The 22251-nt window shown below is 37.2% G+C and overlaps 1 protein-coding gene across 13 annotated transcripts in view; it reads left to right on the top strand.

The window, feature by feature from the left end:
- MITF (melanocyte inducing transcription factor) overlaps positions 1-22251 on the top strand; it is a 218622-nt gene that overhangs the window by 138763 nt on the left and 57608 nt on the right. The window contains exon 1 of one of the 13 annotated variants that reach the window (XM_072720480.1): positions 8106-8458. The exons of 11 other annotated variants lie outside the window; for them this stretch is intronic. The gene's annotated coding sequence lies outside the window, so the exon portion shown is untranslated. Of the gene's footprint in view, positions 1-8105; positions 8632-22251 lie in introns of those variants that run through there. One more of the 13 variants, XM_072720481.1, reaches the window with a different exon arrangement.

Below are 22251 nucleotides of genomic sequence, written 5' to 3'. Positions count from 1 at the left end.
GAGGTTTTGGATGTGAGGTGCTTGTCAAAGTGTATCGGCTCAGTGTGGTTTGATGGAATTTAATTGGAATCCCTCGTCTGGTAAGACAGGCTGTAGTAATGGCCTTTGCTCCTCCTGCATTGTTAAGTGTTTGGTGATATTTATGACAGGCAGGTTAATCTGAAAAGATTGAATTTATGAGAAGTACAGAACCTTATGACTTCAGCCTGGTAGTCTCAACATACATACAGTGCAGTAAATTATTATTTGGATGCTAGATTTCCATTCGTGCCAACTGGTATGCTTCTTTACGCTTTGGGGATGCAACCATAGTCAGTTTCCCTGTTGAAAACCTAGGATCAGCTTGGTACCAATACTTAACTAGGAGACTGGGCAAGTTTATTATTCTCTCTGGGCCTCACTGTCCTCATCTGTGAAATGGAGGTCCTAGTACCTGCTCCGGAGAAGTTTTCATGAGAACTAAATGAGATTGTTCACCTAAATCAGTACTGCCCAGTAGACGTGGAATGTGAGCCACATATGGCAATTTAAGTTTCTTTGTGGTCACGTTAAAAGCGCTGAAAAGAAACAGGGAAAATCGATTTAATAATATATCTTATTTTACCCAGTATATCCCAAGTATTATCATTTTAAGATAGCATCAATATTAAAATTATTAACAAGATCTTTTCACTCTTTTTATTTTTCGTAGTTAAGTCTTCATACTAGGTTTTTCATACCAGGTTTTCAAAACCAAGTGTGTATTTTACATCTGCAAATACCTTTCAATTTGATGCTAAATTTTCATCAGAATTACTTGACCTGTGTTTAGCTTCTCTGAGATTTACAGTTGAAAAAGTAGATTCATATATCCAAGTTGTCTCAAATATATTTAAAAGATTTCTGATAACAAAATTGGGTATCATCTTTAAATTTGGTTTTAAATGAAATAAAAATGAAAAATTCATTTCCTCGATCACATTGTTGGCCACATTTCCAGCACTATCAGTAGCTACATGTGGTCTGCAGCCTCTGTGTTAGCACAGACCTGAAGCATTTAACACAGTGTCAGATGGATGAAAAGTGCTCAGTAAATGATTCTGCTTTATTGTTGTTGATAATGAATGAGATAATAACTTCTAGTTACTAATTACCTAAATATGGTAATTAATATCATCTCCATGTTAACACCTTTCTGTGCCTCCATGACACCTGCCCAATACAATCGGTTCCTCATGGCCTCCCTCCTCCCCTCCAAAGAGAACATAAAAAATTTAATCGGGATTTTCCTTTTCACAACCCTTTGGAGCCCACGTTAGCTGACATACCTCATGTATGGTTGATATTTTGTGTCAAAAACAGCCTCTCACAGGAGAGCACAGTGAAGAGTCAGCCTTGGTGATGTGGCATTTGGACCTGTCTCTGCCAACAGCCTTCCATTCAGGCCTGAGCTCGGTAACAGCTCTTGACTTGTTAGTCACACATCTTGTTCCTGCTCTCAACCCGATTTCTTTTCAAACCTCGACATGTCACACTTACCTAGTTCCTGTCTAGCGTGTTCAAGATGTCTCAAACCCTAGGAATATATAAGCATCTTAACATTGATAAAAATGTCCTTGATGCAGAAAAAGACATTGAAGAAAAAGGAGATTGGTTAATCCTAGGATTAACTAATGTATGATTAATTCATTAGTAGCTAAATTAACATGTAGGTTATTGAAAACTAGTTTTTTTTTGGTGGGGTTTTATTTATGATTTTTGTCCATGCTCATGTTGCTAAGGCAACTTTTTCTCCATTAACTTACAGTATATTTTTAGGCATTTTCAGCACAGCTAATAATTCAGTGAAACCATTTTTCTTTGTTTTCTTATTCACTGGGCACCCAAGTTTTCTGTTTTGATACCAGTTTTGACCATTTATTAAACCAGAAATAATACACCTAAAATGATAATTTATATTTTATTAGATACCTCGTTACTCCTCATGCAAACAATGAGTTGATTATACTGGAATTAATCTGTGTTGGAGAGATTTAATTTGTTCTTTATATAATACCAAAAGCCTACAAAGTAGCATTCTTGTTCAATTACAACAAGTAAGAAAGTCAGGAGAGCAAAAATATTAACTATGCTGTGACTTCCAGAAAGAAAAATCATTGTGTTGTTAGATTTTATGATTTCCTTTGCTTGGAGTTATATATTTTTGCAATATTTATTATTTATTTTGTTATCTTAATGTAAATTAATAAACACATAGGCCATTATATAGTTGATACTATATAATTTTCCTAATAGCTTTCCAAGTTTGTATTAAAATCATATACATCAAGAGTTTTTCAACTCATTAATTGGCATAATCTTGATAGAGTTTTTCAACTCATTAATTGGCATAATCTTGATAGAATTCATAATTTAGCATTAAGAATAGGGGTCATTGTGTCCATTTTTATTGACACCTAAGACCGTTGATATCCCTTAGATGGGGGGAACGCCATAATATTCTGGAAGGACATTTAATCTTGCTGTAAACTTTTATTCAGTTTGACGTGAGCTGATATGTGTAGAATTTAACCCTATATGGTGTTTCTGGGAGAATATTCTGTAACTCAGTAACTCTCAAAGTGTGACTGAGGGGCCTATAGCCCCTGCAATGTCTGGGAGCTATCTAGAAACGCAAATTCTGGGTGCCTGGGTGGTTCAGTTGGTTAAGCGTCTGCTTAATCAAGCCCTGAATCCTACTTCTTCCTCAGCGAGGAGACTGCCTCTGCTTCTCCTCCTGCTTGTGCTCTCTCTCACTCCCTCTCTCTGTCAAATAAATTGATAATATCTATATTTAAAAAATGGAAATACAAATTCCTTGAGTCTATCCCAAACCTGCCCAGCCAGAAGCTCCGGGAGCCAGCCCTCTAGAAGATTCTAATGCATGCTTATGTTTGAAAATCACTGCTGTGGAAGTCTGGAGGTTAATTTGTAAGAAACCTAAGGAAAATTGGGAAATGCTAGTACAAATAAAATCGACCAAGTTTCTTTCCTCTAGGGCTTCTTAGATCTATGGTAAATATGTAAAGAGTTGTGGCAAATTTCCAACAGTGGTACAATACATAGGCACTTATTTGAGAAGAGGGGAGGAGGAAGACAAGCAAAGTGGTTGTTGCTTTCAGGTAAAATTGATAAGTAGAAGTTGCAAAATAGTGGTGCCTGGGTGGCTCAGTGGATTAAGCGTCTGACTCTTGATTTCAGCTCAAGTTACAATCTCAGGATCCTAAGATCCAGCCGTCTGTTGGGCTCTGTGCTAGCTAGGTGTGGAGCTTGCTCAAGATTCTCTCTCTTCCTCTGCCCCTCCTCCCCCCCACCCTTGCATGTGCTCGAGCTCTGTCTCTCTGTCTCAAAAAAAAAAAAAAAAAAAAAGAGAAGAAGTTGCAAAATACTCAGTGGCTCTTTAGAGCCTTCTGTGTGTGTGGTACATCCCATTATATGCATATACTTGTGCAAAGTTGATAAAAATAGATTAATCCTGTAAAATCCCGCAGAGATGAGAAATAAGAAATTCTAAAATTACACAGTGATTCCTACTTTAAGCTACAGAAACCACTTGTGCCTTTGGAGGAGCTCTAAGGGGTTAATAAATCCATTGTCGACAGATACTAACTAAATTTATACCTCATTTGCATATATACCCTATATCTCTCTTTTATTTTTTTTTTTTATTTTTTTTATTTTTTTTTTTTTAAATTTTTTTTTTAATTTTTTTTATTTATTTATGATAGTCACAGAGAGATAGAGAGAGAGAGGCAGAGACACAGGCAGAGGGAGAAGCAGGCTCCATGCACCGGGAGCCCGACGCGGGATTCGATCCCGGGTCTCCAGGATCGCGCCCTGGGCCAAAGGCAGGCGCCAAACCGCTGCGCCACCCAGGGATCCCTATATCTCTCTTTTAAATAAATATTGATGCTGCTGTGATGAAGTATAAATTGATAAAAAACCATGGATTTCATTTTCCCCCTTTTATACATTTTCTTAATAAAAATGAAAAGCACAACTCCTAATCAAATGGGACCTTAAGATATTTGACTTTTAAGAAAGGTTAAGAGCTACTTCTTTTTTTTTTTTTTTTTTTTTTTTTAGAGCTACTTCTTTTTAAGAAACTTTTAAACTATCAAGTGTTATATAAATTCTACTTTTGGAAACTACATTCCTTTTGGCAAATTGGACTTAATGAAACGGTAACACAAAATGGCCTTTCAGAGTCCAAGGGACCCTAACATCTCTAATTTCACAAGCAGCAGGCTCTTGATGGGTCAGCCTGTGACATCAAAGGTCTTTACTGACGTGACCATAGTCTTGGCTTTGCCTTTTAAACTGGTGCATTGACATCAACAGAAAGTGTTTTTCTTTCTTTTTTCTCTTCCAGTATTAGTTTTCTGCCTGAAGGCAGTATATCCAGTGCATGTGGCCAACTTGCCCCTGGTTGGAATAAAACAAAAGTTCATTTTTGGAAGCTCTACAGGAAAGACCAACTCTTTCTGTTGCTGGAGTCCTTTGCTTATACAGCCAGCATGTGGACCTATGTCCAGCCTTCAAAGAGACATAGCTCACATAGGAGCCATCAAGTGTACTTTTCTTCCATCAGAAGATAAAGATTATGTTCTTATCTTCTTCCTACTAAGACGAGGAAATTGGAAATAACCCTAAGATGCCCCTGGCAAATTTCTGCACCGAAATTTTGCTTTTCTGGTGGAGTTACCATTTTCTTTTTTCTTTTTTTTAAAAAAGATTTTATTTATTTATTCATGAGAGACACAGAGACAGAGAGGGGCAGAGACAGAGATGGGGGAAAAGCCGGCTCTCTGCTGGGAACCCGATATGGAACTCGACTCCGGGACTCCAGGATCACACCCTGGGCTGAAGACAGGTGCTCAACCACTGAGCCACCCAGGCCTCCCTAGTTACCATTTTTCAATTTAAATTCACTTACCCAGGGCAGCCCGGGTGGCTCATCGGTTTAGCGCCGCCTTCAGCCCAGGGCCTGATCCTGGAGAACTGGAATTGAGTCCCGCGTAGGGCTCCCTGCATGGAGCCTGCTTCTTCCTTTGCCTGTGTCTCTGCCTCTCTCTCTCTCTCTCTCTCTGTTTCTCATGAATAAATAAATAAAATATTTTTAAAAAATTCACTTACCCAAAGGTGTTTAATTACGTGCTCTGCCTCTTGGTAAAGGGTCTGAGATCCGGAGTTAGATTGGCAGTGTTCAAGTCCTTTCTGAACCATAGTTCCCTTGTCTGCATGACAAGGATAATGGAAGACCCTCATTCATAGGGTTACTGTGAGAAGCCAGTAACATGATGCTTGCAGAGCACTTGGGTCTCTACCTGGCATGGTATTTATTAATGCTGATCACTGTTGTCAGCATTTCAACCAAGGACACACACCAAGTCCTTAGTGACTCAGCCGCATAATGGGTGCTTGAGAAATGATTAAAAGGTTAACGCTTTGGCAAAAGGTGAGGAAAATTGATTCTACATAGGATCTGGAATTAATTTCTCCAGAGGTCTATGGGATGTATAAAGATTCTTTTAACTGGTAACTATTCAGTTACATTTTAGCAGCAAGGAATTTTTATTCTTAAAAATCATCTGGTGATACAGGTTCCCTTAACAGGGACTTTTTCTTGGCGGAAGAGTGGGATGCTTGGCACAGTTTTTAACTGCCCCCCCCCCCGAAATTACTTTACATCCATTACTTAAAATTACTTAGAAATTGTTTTGATGATTGACAGTAAAGATTAAATCTTTACTTATAGAAAATTCTGAGGAAACTGGTATAAATTGGGGCTATATTTTAAAATTTTTAGTAGATGTTAGGCTATCAAAATGCTCCCTGATTCTGAGATTAAACTTTTACTTACAAGCTGAGAAGTCAGCAATTTTGGTTCTGGGACTCTGGTAAGGTATAAGTGACCATATATGATTTTATGAGTTCACTTTTGAAGGCATCACTAATTTCAGGTAAGTGGTAATGTTCAAAATACATTTAATCACAGCATCTCATCCACGAGCTCCAATACCTGCTTTATAGAGCCAGTAAACTGATGGAAATCTACATCTCTGTTCAGGAAATTTTTATTGTTAATCAAATTGCATAATTATTTTTTCTAGTTGCCAGGTATTTTGACTCACCTGCCATGGGGTTACTTGACTTCTTCCTTACATGACAAATCCTTTTGTTTCTTGTCTAAGATCCTGCTGTCCCAACCCCATCTCTTAGAATATATATAAAATTTTAGTCTTATCTCTTTATTTTTTTTGCCTTTTAGGAACCTGTGTCACCTTGAGTGTTCTGTACTCGACACTAGCTTACTCACTGACCTTTATTTTTTGCTAATAAACCATTTATCTTATTTCTATGATATGTATTATCTTGAGATAAGACCAAAGGCCATTGTCTTCAACCGATCTTACTACTTGCTACGTTACAATCAAAATTACAGCCCTGAAATCAAACATCGACCTGTAGCATGACCTTGGGGTAGTTGCTTTCCTGGGTCTCAGTTTCCCCATCTGACCAGCTGGTCTCAGACTTGCCCCCTAACATTCAATGAGCTGTCTGTCGCTTCTTTTTCCTTGATAAGTGCCCACCTACACATCACTGCAATTTAATTCGTGTAAGATGAAGACAACAAAGGACTTTGAAAGCCCTTGAAAGAAACATTAGTTTTTTTTTTTTTTTAAAGCATGAGCTACACAGAACAGTTACCATGACAAAGAACCTCAGTGTATATAAGGCTTACAGGTCCACTGTAGTTACAGTGACCAATTTCTCCTTGAGGGTGGCAGGATGTGCGTTAGAAAACCTCTTGCATTATTATTTAGATATTCCTTTATTTTGCCTATATGTGTTTTACTTCCTATAATAATAGCAGTATCACTACTGGCTATCACTTACTGAGTCTCTGAGATGTTCCTGAGGCCTTGTGAGCAGAGACCCAGCACAGATGTGCTAGGACTAGATGATCAGGATGCACCCAGAGCTGCCATATGAGTTTATTTGCACAAACTGCTTAAAATCCATCTTAAATATTTAATCATTAGGTTTACTAAATCTCTAACATGAAAACTCATTTCTGACATAATTTGTAGTCACAGAATGTTTTATAGCTTTTATTTTCTTCCCTTTACTAAACAGAAAATGAGTGGAGGCTGAGGATGTTTGTTAGTGATTGATCTGCAAATGTGAGGACAGGTGTATACGATTCACTTCTATAGATTTATTAGTTTTACTTTTAGTTTTATATATTAATACTGATTTGAATTCTCTTGAGAAGAGAGAGAGTGTGTGTATGTGTGTGTTTGCAAGTTTTCTCTCAAAGGCTTTTCTTTGGGAAAAGAATTCAGGGATACTGCAATTCCTCCTTCCTTAAATGCACAAATCTGGAATTATGTATCTTGCCTTCAAATCTCAGCTGTCATTAGTAATCTTGGTCAGGTGAACTAATCTGTAGTCTCAGTCTTAGTTTCCTTATCTGTAAAATGGGCACAGTGGCAGCACCCCCCCCCCCCACACGCCTGCCATCCTGTTGTAGTATGTTTCTTTAATGTGAGTACCTCTAGTGTTACTGGTAAATGAAGAACTTGTGCTAGTGTAACAGGGAATTCCTTTGAATTCATTCTCCATAGCATGTAAATGTTTGAAGCAGTCAAGAACAAGTTTTACATATTTAAAGAGAAAGCCTTAGCCATAGATGAAGACTTTAAAATAGGCAGAATGTCTACAAAGCATCTGCCCCTCCTGGAGGTTTAGAGGAATCCAAGCTGCAAGAACTGCTTGCCTTTTTCACCATGCTCCACTCTCCGGAGAAGATGAGTATGCAGAGGAAGCAGCTGCTAAGATATTTCTCTTTACAGTGACTCTATCACTCACAAAAAAAGTTTATATCCAGGATTCTGTAATTTTTAAAGAATTCTCTCTGTTAGATGGACTTACCATCCATGCTCTACCTTTTGAGGGGAGGAAGCAGGAGTCTTAGAGTTTAAAACTGTCTGTGAAGCTGGCTGAAAGTGCCAGTAGAAATTTAACCAGCTCATGTTGAATTAGGGTTTACTGATTGTTGTTATTCATGCTCTGGTTACAAAGGTCCAGAGGTTTGGAGAGGTCTGTCCCGAACCTCTTTTCCTATATGCCCTCGTATTTATAGTGTGTGATTTTGCAGAAGGTGACATTTTTTAGACTGTATAGATGGAGTTAGAGCAGAAACACCTGAATCAGCTCCAGAGTTGTGGTTGTTTAATGAATTAATGTATGTAAGGTATGTAGCACAGCTCCTGAGGTGGTTGCCTTTGAGTGGAGTTCTGAAGGACAAGTACGAAAGAACTCAATAAATATTAGCCAGTACTAGTAAAGCCTTCTAACATTGAACGCTTCAGTTGGTCTGCCTGGTGGTGAAGTACTGTGAGCCTACAGAGAGACTGCGGTTCAGCACAAGAAGGTGAGGTGGCTAATGTTGAGTGGAGCCTTAAAGAACAAAGACTGGGATCAGGGAACATGGCATGAGGAAAGGGACAAGTCAACAGTATATACTCTGGATCTTGGTGTGACGCAGTGAAATGCAAGATAGTAGAAGATGGGACCAAGAGAGTGTTGGGAGGTGAAGCTGGACAGGTGAGCAGGGACCAAGAAATGAAGCACCTATATGTGACCCTGCCAAGTGTGGATCTGACATTGTAGGTGTTGGGTAGCTATGGGTGGAATGCGTTTGCGTTTGTTTCTGTGAGTTGTTTCATTTATTTTCATTTTAGCAAAAAAGAGGGATGTTCAGATAGATGCCACTTGGAGCTGGTGGAGGTGGGGGATTCAGTTTTAGAGGAATATGATGGGAGGTGGGGATACTCTCAAAATAATTTGGGGAATAAATTATGAAAGCATTGACTCCAGAAGTCTTAGAAGACATAAGAAGAAAGCAGTGGTTAAAACAACCAAAAGAGGTAAAGTGAATGGAACCTTGTTAGAAAGGAGAAGGAAGGTAGCATGATACTATATATATTTTACATAGAGGAGAACTAAACATAATAGAGATGGGAACATTGGTCTCTATCAGGGCTTGGCAAACAATGTCCCTGGCCATCTTCTGCCTTCTGCCTATTTCTGCAAAGTTTTATTAGAAGACAGCCATGCTCCTTCATTTACATATGGTCTTAGGCTGCTTTCACAGTATGGTGAAGTGAGTAGTGCAACAGAGAACTCACGGCCCACAAAGCTGAAAGTAATTACTTTCTGGATCTTTATAGAAAAGAAAGTCTGTTGACCTCTGGTCTGTGCACATGGGCTTCCAGTCTTTTGAGAGTTGGGATCGTATCTCTTTTATTCACCTCTGATCATGAGCATTTTATAGTATGTCCAATATATAGTAAGGCCTCATAAATAAACTCTTACGGGATTAATGAATAATGAATGTGAATTATTGAATGAATGAGCAAAGTAGCCAAGTTAAATCTACCTGATTCACAGCCTGTGCTTTTGCATTTATTCTGTACTCATTCTTCTAAAGCTATCGAGCAGGAGTTAATATATAAAATGAGTATTTGTTGAGTGCCACCAACATACAGGGCATTGTTCTTGGTTTGAGGATTTTTATGTGCCGTCATGATGTTCACCACTAATAGAAGAGATGAATGTTCATCACATTATCACAGAAATGGATGCACAGTTGCAGTGTTGGGGGGTAGCAGAAAAGACAGGGACACACACAATGTTATGGGAGCTAGTGGTGGAAGATTCAGTGTAAAAAGTCAGAGAGGACTTTCCTAGTTACCCCTGACCTGCAGTCTGAAGAGTGAGTAGACTTTAATTTGGTGTAGTGATGAGGGAAGAGTATTTTAGGCAGATCCATGTGCAGAGGCTCTGTGGCAGATGAGAGCAGACAAAAACAAAGAGAAAGCTGGCCGTGCTGGGGGTGAGACTGGAGAGATGGGCAGGGCTCTTGTGATCAGGATCAGGAATCCACCTGCTTCTTGAGCCAAGTCTGAACTTGAGCTACAAGTTTGAGACTGAGTAGTAAGTATTTTAATCCAGAGTATGGGTTTACCAGAGAGAGTGTTGTGAGAGAAGATGTAGGTTTTGAGAAGAACTCTGGAATACACCAATAGAGGGAAGGACAGAGTATGGAGAAACGAACAAAACCTGGAGAATCTGGTATGGCAGAAAAGTTTTGAGGTGATCAATTGTAGATATGTCATATATGTCCAAGAAATTAAGGATTGAAAAGTGTGCATTGTATTATTCAATTGGGAGATCAGTGGGACCTTTGAAAGAGTAGATTTGGGGCAGTGGAGGGGAAAGGGTGGAGCTGTCAACTTGTTGAGTGAATGAGCAGAGAGGAAACAGAAACAAGTATATATTCATTCACTTATTCAACAAATAGTTATTGAGCATCTGTGTACTAGGGACCCAATGTTGAGCAAAACCAGATAGGGCCTTTGTTCTGGAGCTTATCGTAAGTAGGGGTGGGAGGTGGATACATAATCAAATAATCTTCCCAGCCCCACTCACAGAAGTGAACTAAGGTAAGTGCTATGAAGTAAAGAAAAAATGTTCTGTGAGAATATGAAGCAAAGGAAAAGGGAGTATTTTGAGCAGGGAAGAATCCTCTAAGTGATCGTGGAGCTGAAGGAAGCATAGGTGTTAGCTCTAGAGCCTGTGGTGAGAGAATATTTCAGAGCAGAGAAAAAGCTTGTGGCCAGGCCCTTGGTACCAGAGGGCTTGGCAGCTCCAGGATGCCAAGAAGTGAAGTCAGGATGGTTGTGTGCAGAGAGCGAGGCGAGAATGGTTATAGTATAAGGGTAAAAAGTAGACAAGGGCCAGAACATCCGGGCCTTTATAGATGATCTTAAGGATTCTCATCCCAAGGGCAGTGGGAAGCCATGGAAAGGGATTGATCAGGTTAACCAGATTTAACCAGACTAAAATTTTAGGAAGTATAGCTTACTATTTGTAGAGAGAATGTGAAGCTGTTACACCTTTCTGAACCAGTGTAAGCAGACAGTACTGAGAAGGATTCTCATTTCAGGGGAAAGTCATTCCATTGTCTGAGAATGGGTGCTCTGAGGCTGTTGAGGGAAACATCAGTTCATATCCAACCTATGCCTGCATGGCAAGCAACATGAAAATTTCTCCTGAAATCACTTGAAGAAAATACTCTTGAAGAAAAGAATGTGGACTCTATACCCTGTTTTATCAGGAGATCAGAATTTCTGGATCAGCCAATGTTAAGGCAAAAGGAAAGAGGTGCAGGTGACTTCTAAAAGGAATGATTTCGAGTGTCATTGGTTTTAGGCTTGAGTTACCTCCAGTGAATTTCTGTCTGGGGACATGACTGCAAAGCAGACGAGTATTTCCAAAGATGTCTCTCTTATAAAGCCATTTATACACCTCCCTACTTCTGTATCCTGTTCTTAGATTTGATGAATCAAGAAAACTACGAAGAAGAGTTTGTAAGATGTCCACCGAGAAATCTTTGTTATGTTAAGAGAACTTGATCACCACTGGCTTGGATGGGGAGTGAGAAATGATAGTGTGAGGGGGGCTTCCTTGGCCACACTTCTGATCACAGTGGGTGGGTGGGTGGCCTTTTCTCCGCTCCCAATCAAGGCTCCCCTCAACCAGCCTTGTTGCAGCTGGTTTATTTTTGCATCGCTGATAATCTTTTTCCACGGAATTAAAAAATCGTGATACCTTGCTGTCTTGTTCGTGCCTATGTTCTCCTGTTTCTAAACCCTCTCTCCCTCTTTTTCCAACACTGTCTTCTTAATTAGTTTTGCAAAAAAAAAAAAAAAAAAATGCGTGGTACAATTACCTGAATTTCTTCTCATCCTTCCTGGTGCCTTTTAACTAAAACACCTCCCACATCTTTGTTCTTTATGCTTATCCTGATTGACTCAGGAGGTGACACTGGCTGACGCTTGGCAAACCAGTGACCTTCTTTTCTAGCTGGAGTTGACAAAAGCTGATAAAAGAGGGTAGATAGAATCCTGCAGCCAGCCTTTTCTTTAGTAAAGAGGAAGCAGCTTAGGTGAATATATTAAGAGGAAATTGTGTTTTGAGTATTTGACTAGATCATTTGTTCAAGGACGAAAGTAGCATAATTAGGGCAAACCAAGAATGTGGGGGAGTGCTCACTAAGGGGAAATACCTATGGATAGAGTAAAATATGGCTGTCCAATGTCTATTTTAGAGATAATACTTTGTGAAAGTCCTGAATTTGTTATCTATTAAAATGAGAAGAATTGGCCTGGAAAAATAATACTTACAGAGGAAAAGTGGGCTTAAAGAATAGTAAACACCAGGAAGCCACCCATCTTTTAATATCTCCCCAGAAAAGTTGTTTCAATTAAAAAAAGAAAAAAAAAAAACTTGTAAAGATGGAATGAGGTACGTGTGAAGTACATTGATCTCTTTGGATGAAAGTTGCTGCAGTGTAACTTTTATTTATGTATGACTTGGTTTGGATTGTAATTTCAAGCAGCATACTCCCAGACCAGCTAGATAAAAGGAATTGCGTTTTAATTAAATTAGCAGTCTTATGAACTGATGTGATATTTAAGAATTTGATATTTATTGAGTCTTTGCCTCTCTGTTAAAATTAGTAGTATTTTGCTTCATTTTGAGCCTATTTTTCTAAATATAAACAGTGTATTATTAATAATGCAAGTTTTATGGCTCTTTTAAATTAAAAAAATTTTTTTTGAAAAACGTCTTAAAGATTTCATTCATTCATTCATTCATTCATTCATTCCTTTAAAAGAGAGCGTGCCAGAGAGCACGAACTAGGGGAGGGACAGAGTTAGAGGGAGAAGCAGAGTCACCACTGAGCAGGAAGCCAGACTACTAAGACTCAGGACTCAGTCCCAGGACCCTGAGATCAGTACCTGAGCCAAAAGCAGACACTTAACTGACTGAGCCACCCCAGTGCCCCCAACTTATTTTTCTTAAATAACTGTTTTTGCTGTTGCCATTTTGCCAAGTTTTAGATAAATTTTATGGATCTGAGCACAGTCTTTTCAATTAGGAAACCGAAGTTTGGGCCATTATGCCACTGATTACTCTTCCTCTCATCCTCTATCTCTTTCATCCACCATAGTTCATATTTCTTTAAGATGACCTTTGACAGAGCATACTTAGAATGAATAGCCTGTGAGCCAGCGGAGATTAGTGATTGCTTAATTGTTTTTCTCCCTATGGCCCATGGTCATTTTGAGATAAGACAACTAGTCATATCCTGTGAATACCTCTACACATCAGCATAGATTGCAACCAGACGAAGAAACTAATTAATAACATAGTAAATTCTGAATCTAGGCCTTTAACATGTCACCACCTATCTGGAAGTACTTTGCGCCTACAAAATGTGCTGTATGCTGAGTGTCGTAGCTTCCCATCACTATGTCATGAATTGCTCACCTGGTGTAGGCAATTAATTGACCCATTTATCCCAGAATGTGTCAGCCTTGCAGGCACAAACTGGGAGCCATCCATTCCATGGCCACTTAGGGATAGTAGGGACAGAAGAAACCCTGGCCCAGTCTGGCAAGGTGGGAACAAGGTGGGAGTAGCTCAGTTTGCTTTATATTGGAAATTGAGATGTGGCCCCATTCCAATTGACAGTAGAAAGGGGGACCTTCCTTCTAAATTGTGTCTCTCATGTTTGGTGAAAATAAAGATAAGAGGGGTGACCATCAGTGGAATTGAGACCTGTTACATTGGAATCATAAGATCTACTACAAAGAGGATGCCCGGATGGCTCAGCGGTTGAGCATCTGCCTTTGGCTCAGGTCATGACCCCGGAGACCTGGGATCAAGTACTACAACAGGCTACCAGCATGGAGCCTGCTTCTCCCTCTGCCTATGTCTCTGCCTCTCTCTCTCTGTGTCTCTCATGAATAAATAAATAAAATCTTTAAAAAAAAAAAAAGATCTACTATAAAGAAATACATTCATATTGTGTGGTTATTACTTTCTTTAGTTATTTCTTTTGCTTCTCCAGTGATGGATTATTGTGCTACATATTTTTTTCCACTTACATAAATTTTTAACCATCCCATACTTAATATATTTCTACTTAAAGCTTGGTTTTAACTTCATGATAACATGGATCTTTTCTCCTTAGCTTATTGCTCGGGCCTCAGCACCTAGAGAGTACTGAGACATATTGCAGCCTAAGGAAGTGTTTATGGAGTGGAATTACAGTTGAATTCATGACTCGCTTATTTCATGCCTTGATTTTTATGTTTGAGTGACCTAGCTGTCCAGTGGACTTGTATGGATGATTTATGTTTTCCTGCAAATGAAGAGTTAAACAGATAGCTCATAGGTTATTCTGGTATAAAATAGACCCCTTTGAAAACCAGCCTGAGGCCTTTTTTTTTTTTTTTTTTTTTTTTTAATATATGACGCTAGTTTGATCTTCTGACAAAAATACTACTTTTAATTGCTGTGCAGTCTTTAGTTATACTCATAACCTCTAGAACCCTGAGCTGGTAACACATTCAATTCTTTGTCTTTAGAGAGCTTGCTTTTTGACTTGGTTCTTGGCAGTCCGTGATATTTAATTAGAATTGCCTCTAGATGGAACATTTTAATATTTACTTTTACTTTAAAGATGAAAAAAATCCAAATGAGTTTGTTTTTGAGTTTTAATATTAGTTACTTTGTTTTCGTTTTGTTTTATCAAAATATATAATAATGAAAATAATACTATAATGATTTTTTTCTAACATGTTTCATCATTACCCATTTTGTTTGTGGAGTTCACAAGCTATGGTCTCTGAGTCTTCAAAGAGTTGAGGAACTAGATTGCTCTTTTAAGTTGACCACATTTTATGGGTTTTAGTTTCAATTATTATGAAACCATAGAGATAAAGATTTGATGTGTATCATAAGAACAGTTCTTTCCCTAGGATGTGGGTCTAGTGTGTGATTGAGAACAGTGATTTCCAAACTACCAAATCATTGGGATACCCTGGAGAACTTTTAAAAATAAAGATAGCTGGGCTCAGACCTAGGATGTGGAAGTATTCTTTCAATCTTTATTTAAAAAAAAAAATAAGAAAAAACTCCCAGGTGGTTTCTGATGATAAGCAAAGTCTGATTTAGAACACTGGATCAATGAGTTCAAGGTCATCGGCATGACTTGTCTGTTCGCCTATCGATTGTGCTCTGTTCTGTGACCTGAAACCTGTTTCTGACCCTGACCAACTCTTGGGTGATGGGGTGGCTGGGGTCATCTCTAAAGTCAGCTCATTTGGTTAACTACATCAAGCACCAGCCTTATCGCTGGGGGCTTCTTTCTTATTTTTTTAAATCAGTGGTCAGCAGAAGGATGTTGTTGAGTTGCCACTGACTGAGGTTTAGCAGTCCTTTCCAGTAACCCTGAAGTTGGATTTAAGAAATTGAACTCCCTTCTAGAAGTCATAGCTTCTAACTCTAAGTCATAGCCTTCGTTTGGGATATGTTTTGGGAGAGTCTGTTCAAGAGGTGCTGGAATCAGTTCACTGGGTTTCTAATTTTGCCTCTCCTATATACTAGGAGTGTGATCTTGGATGCCAGATTACTTAACCTCTGAGAGCCTCTATTTTTCCTTTGGCAAAAAGGCAATAATAATGATGATTGTGTTGTAACACAGCACACTATAATAATAATGACTATAAGGTTGTTGTGGATAATGATGTAAGGTTATTGGAGATACAAAATAATGTCTCTGTGCAAAAATGTAAATGTTCAGTAATTGTTAAAGACTGTTGTTTTCATTATTGACATTTGACTAAGTCTCAGGAGCTTGAATGGTATAGATGTTAATACACAGAAAAGCTCAGGATGGTATGATTGTAAGGCTTCATTTCAGTGTTCTCATAAATACATAGTGCACATATTTATACATTTCACTTTTCACAGGGTAAATTTAAAATTGATTGATAAAAAAAATCTTCTTCCAGATTCCAAAGGTCACAGAAACATTATCTACTGTTAATGGAGTTTTGTGTATTTCCTTTTGGGGTATATTGCTGAACAAATTGTTAGGCTAGTAGTCTTTTGCACCCATACATAGCTACAGATTTTCTAGGCATATAAAGTGCTTATATATAAATTATTTTTAATTCCTCCAGCTAATTTGTTGAAATAGTCCTAGTATTTGCACTTTATTGAATTAATGCTATCCAAAATTTATATTCTGAGTCTACAGTAGAAATTTTCACCAAATTACATTGTCTTCATCAATCTTGCCTCTCAGCATTTGTTTAAGATACCTGTTTTCTGAAACCGTACAAACGTTAGATTTCAGTGTTTTATTAATCTTTGATAACATGGTATTACAAGGGAATTGTTCTTTTACTGTTCAGTTTAGTCATCTTCATATGTCTTTAAACCTGCTAATCACTTATTTTTTTCATTTACCTTAGAATATTAGTGCATTTGTTACTGGTTTCTAAGAGATTATTTATGACTAAGGATGTTAACCATTTGCCATGCATTGCAAATGAAATACTATGTGTTTCTCACTACCATTTTACTGTGATGTTTTACTTTTTGGTTGTACAGAAGTTGTGTATTGAAATATAATGTTATAATTAAAAAAAAAGACTGGTATTACTACAAATTTTGAATTAAAATTAAAACTCTAGAGACAGCTTGTCATCATTGGTTTAAAGCAGTGTTACCCATAATTGTTTATTAATTACTGTCTCCTTTCTTCCTCTCTGGAATCTTTATTCATTTCACAAATACTGATTTAGTACTATGTGCCAAGCAGAGTACTAGACACTGGGGATGCAGTGGTGAACAAGAGACAAAACATAAATGATAGCTTAAAACATTTACCTATTTTTTGACATTTGGAGTTGTTTTCAGTCTTGGAATATTGTAAATAAGCTGCTTTAAACATTTGTGTACAGTTCTCTGTATGAATGCCTTCTTTCTTTTTTCTTGAGTCAATACTTTGGGAGCAGACCAACTGAATCATATAGTGGGCATACATTTTACTTTTTAAGAAGCTGCCAAACTTTTCCCAAAGTGGTTGTACCATTTTATATTCTTATCAGCAATGTATGAGAGCTCCATTTCCTTATATCTTTTTCAACACTTGGTATGCTTTTTAATTATCTGAGAGGTGTATACACTGATAGATGTGAATAAAAACCACAGTGAGAAAGTATTATACATCTCCTTAGTGACTGATGACATAGAGCATCTTCCCATATGTCTGTTTGCTATCTATATATCTTCTTTTGGTAAATGTTGGTGCAAATCATTTGCTCATTTCTTATTTAGGTTCTTTGTTTGATTGTGTTTTGAGTGTTCTTTATTTGTTCTGGATGAAGACATCCTATATTAGATGTCTGCTCTGCAAGTATTTTCTCCCAGTTTCAGTTTATCTTTTCATTCTTAATATTATCTGTTGAAGAACAGAAGTTTTTAATTTGGCAAAGACCAATTTATTAATCCATTCCTTTATTAATTGTGCTTTTGGTGTCATATCTAAGAACTCTGCCTAATCTAAGATCATAGAGATTTTTTTCTGTGTTTTCTCTAGAAGTTTTACAGTTTTAAATATAATGATTCATTTTGAGTTATAGTCTTTGTATATGTTGTAAGATATGGGTTGAAATAAGTTTTTTTTTTCTGCATATGGATGTCCAATTGTTTCAACATTTGTTGAAAAGACTTTTGGGATGCCTGGGGGCTCAGCAGTTGAGCGTCTGCCTTCGGCTGAGGGCAGGATCCCGGTCCCGGGATCGAGTCCCACATTGGACTCCCTGCATGGAGCCTGCCTCTGCCTGTGTCTCTGCCTGCACCCCCCCTCCCATGTCTCTCATGAATAAATAAAATCTTTAAAAAAAAGAAACGACTTTTTTTCTCTATGGCATTTTCTTTGTTCTTTTTTCAAAAATGAGTTGATCATAAATGTGAGGTCTATTTCTGCACTTTTTTCTTTTCTAGTGATCTGTCTTAACACTGATACAAACTCTGTCTTGTAGTAAGTCTTGAAGTCAGTCTTGAATTGCCCTTCTATCTGTTCTTCTGTTGTTACTTTTGAAGCGGATTTAATGAGTAATAGTTGTGTGCATAATGTCAGCTTTTAGAGAAGTAAAACTGAAACTCTATCACTTTGGTTAATAAGTGCCATGATCTGGCATTCTATCAGTTGTCTTTCTCTTAAGATGATTTGTTATTTTTTATCATTCTGACACATTTCAGAATTTTCCCAAATACCTGAGGAATGAGTTATGTGCAAGTCCATTTGTTTAATCTTTAATTTTCTCTAAGCCTTATTTTACAAACCTTTAACGATATAGTTACTTAACATTTAAGAAGTGACTTCAGAGAGCTTGTCACAAGACTGATCAAACTCTGGTAAATTCTGAAGTGGATTGCAGAATCCAACCAGGACTGTGGTTGTGGTTTTGTTTGCCTGTTTTAAAGGATGCCCAAGTGGAGAGAGTCTACGATGGAGACTGGCTAACCTATAGACGGGTGTGGTTTATAATAGGAGTCGTCATCGTACTCCCTTTTCTACTTCTTTGACCACGTACACAATAAAAGTAGCAGCTTTTATTTATTGGCTAAGTAATATATGCTGATCACTGTGCTACATAAATACTTCACATAAATGGTTATACCGGATACTTCAATTGTCACTGTGAGGTAAGTGCTATCAATGCCTGTTTGGCTTGGGAGAGAGGTTAAGAAACTTGTCAGAGGCCACACAATTAGAACTGATGGATCCTGTATTTGATCCTTTCCTTGCTTCCCCAAATACTCTTTGTTCCTAACCACGGTGCTGTAATACCCTTTGCACTGAAAGAATGAAAGGGATTCAAAACTTGAAATACAACTTAAATAGGCTATTGATCTCTGGAATTCTTACTTTCTTGTCCAAAATGTTCTCTTTTGAACCATTGAATGAAAAAGCCTCATGGTATTTAGAGATGGGACCTTGTGGGTCAAATGCTGGAATAAATAAATAGATCATTTATTCATTGAGTAATTCAACACAAATCTGATTATATACCAGGCACATATAGGTACTGAGTATACAGCAGCCAAACAAATAGATTAAAAAACAAACACAAAGGTCCTTCTTTGATGAAGGTTATATTCTGTTGGCGAGGGACGTATATGATGGACAACTATGAGATAATACAGATGGCTTCGTCTATGAGCTGGATGTCATATTCTCCTCTGATCCTCAGCTCATGGCATATACAGGTACAAAACTTGGAGTTGAAATTACTTTTGATTTCAGGTGGGAAACGCAAGCTGTTTGTTCCAGGCTGTTTTGAATGCTCCCTTTAGTTTAGTACACCATCTGCTTTACTTTAGCTTAGATCATTGACTGTATTTTCTAGTATTGAGTTTTCCCCAAGATCATTTACCTCTCTGTGTGCCTTTTAAATGTATGGGAGCAAAGTCCCCCAACTAGTGTAAATACTATTAAGAATAAATAGTATCTGTATGAACACAAGAGAAGACATTTCTGCTGGACTCAAAGAATTTCTCAGAGTTGACTCAGGAGAAGCTTAAAAAAATATTAAAAACAACTTTTAGAAGGAAACAGGAAATTATCTGTGTCATTTAATGGTTTATTTCAAGAGTGGTGGAAATAAACCAAAATATTCAGGTCCTTTTTCTTCTTTTAGAACTCTTTTGCAGAAGTTCTTGTTGCATTTGTCTTACCCTTCTGCCTTTTGGTCTTCATAGAGCATCCAGGAGGGATACATGAGATGAAAAGATAATGGAGAAATGTTCAATGCAGTTGGTTAGGCCGCCCAGTTAATATGGGGATATGACTCAACTTTGTAGCGTTTTAAACAGTAAGGAAACATTTTAGAGGGAGCATTGCTCTCCTTGGGCATAGGTAGGTCTTGTTCCTGTCTCCAATGCAGTTGAGTGGTGAAGAATGATTTCCATTTTTTTGCTTTGCCTTCTGGAATTTTAAAAACAAAACAAAACTCTTTTACATCTTATATCACTCCTTTATTTGGCATGAGTTTCCAAATTGACTCTTATTTCTCTTTTTTTTTTTCCTCCCCATTTTAAAAAAATTACTGGGTGGTAGAATTTTTTTAATTGACAATGAAAAAAATAGTTGTTCTTTAACAAACATAACAAATTTAAAAATTTACAGTAAAATAACAAAAATACTATCAAAATAAAATAATAGACTTTTTGTTTACCACATTATTATCTGTATATTTGTGGTTTATGACACTGCAATTCAGTCTCTTATAAAGACGTGGAGAAATGGGCATTCATATGTTGCCAGTAATAAAGTAAATTGGTATAATTTTTGTGGTGAAAATTTGGCAAAATGCTTCAAAAGCCTCAAGTGTTTTGTTATCCTTTTATCTGATAACTCCACTTAGTTTATTTTTCTCTTTTGGAGAAAAGAATAAGGAACAATCTGAGAGTGTTTGTACTTGAGCAAACACAATTTCTGATGATTGTATCAGAGTTAGTTCCTTTGTAGTGTCAGTTCTGCTTTTAATTGGAGATTATTTATGTTATAAAATATGTTTAATATGAAATAAGTCCCTAGAAAATATGTCTTTGATGCTTATTGTTATAGGATAAGGGGATTTCCTTTATCAGTTGCTAAATTGTGTTTTTAACAACACTTTCAGGGGATGGTATTATAAAAGTTAGGACATCGATGCTATGATTGTGTGACTTCTCACTTGAAAGGCAAATTTAGTTGCCACAGAGGTGACTCCTAGTTATCATATAAGGTTTTAATCTTCTGTATTAAGATTGAATATCATACTGACTTTGTTTAAATAGTGAATTTTTTTGTATAGAGAAGTTCTCATTTCAATAGAGCTGCTTGGGTGGTACAGTCAGTTAAGCATCCAAGTCTTGGTTTTGGCTCAGGTTGTGATCTCAGGGTGGTGAGATCAAGGGCTGGATTGGGCTCCAGGCTCAGTGCTCAGTGCGGAGTCTACTTGAGATTCTCACTGCCCTCCCTCTGCTCATATACTCTCTCTCTCTCAAATATATAAATGAATAAATGAAATCTTTTAAAAAGCTAATTTTCCAATGTTAAGAAGCAAGATTTTATAGACTGATATTTTTATTATAATATTTATGGATTAGTTCCCTAATAAGAATATTAAAAATACTTTCTGGGAAATAATTTAAAAACATCATATGCTTTCTTTGTTTTTTAAAACTCTTTAAATTTTACTTTGGAAGTTTGATGAAAGCACAATTCAAATGGAATAAATGACAGTGGAAGATCTCTTTCTAAGGCTTTTATTCCTGATCCTTTTTTCAAGGAAGGTAGATGTAGTTAAATAGAAACACAAAGTCAAAAGACAAGCAATAAAGAGGAAAACAATGTCGATAACATAAGTAACAGGCTTAGGATTAGTACTTAGAATATATAAAGAACTTCTAAAAATTAGTAAGAAAAGTATTGGGTAGAGGGAAGGAAAAAGAATATATGTAGGCAATTCACAAAAGCTCAACATTATTTATAATCTGAGAAATGCAAATTAGAGCAATAACCAGATACTATTTCACCTACAATTAGGTTGGCAAAAATTTGAAAGCCTGAAAATACCATGTTTGGACAGAACAGAAATCATAGCCTTCATATGTTGGCTAGCAGGGGCACAGATTATACAAATACCATGGGGAAAATTTGGCAACATTTAATGAAGTTTTTAATGCATGGAACCTACTCTGTAACAATTCCTCTAAAGAGACCATAAAGGAGACATGCACAGGGTTGTTCACTCAGTATTTCTTGTGATTGTAAAAAATTCCAATTAGCCTAAATGTCTCTCAGTGAGGGAGTGGATTACACAGAACATTATAAAGTGGAGAAAATAAGCAAATTAGATGTGTATATATCATCATGGATAGATCTCAGAAATGTAATACCTAAGTGATAAAAGCAAGTTGGTTCAGTCATACATACAGTCAACATTTATGTATTCTTTAAAGAAGATCACGTAAAATAACAATTTTTTTAGGTGCTATGTTGCAGATGCATAAGACATAGACTGAATGGATACACAAATTCTTGGTAACAGTTGCATCTAGGAAGAGAGAGAAGGGAATGGGACTGCACAGGGGAACCCCCGAAGGACTTATTGTTATTTCTAATATTTAATCCAAAGCAAATGGCAATATTTTAATAATTTTTTAATTTTTTATCTTTCCGGTGTGGGAAGATTGCTATTATATCATTCTGCACAAATTTTAAAAATTAAAAAAGTTGTAACTTTG

This window comes from Vulpes vulpes, chromosome 9 (assembly GCF_048418805.1).
Source record: "Vulpes vulpes isolate BD-2025 chromosome 9, VulVul3, whole genome shotgun sequence".
Lineage (NCBI taxonomy): Eukaryota > Metazoa > Chordata > Mammalia > Carnivora > Canidae > Vulpes > Vulpes vulpes.
Note: the sequence above shows the minus strand (reverse complement) of the source record. Positions and strands in the feature narration are given on the sequence as shown.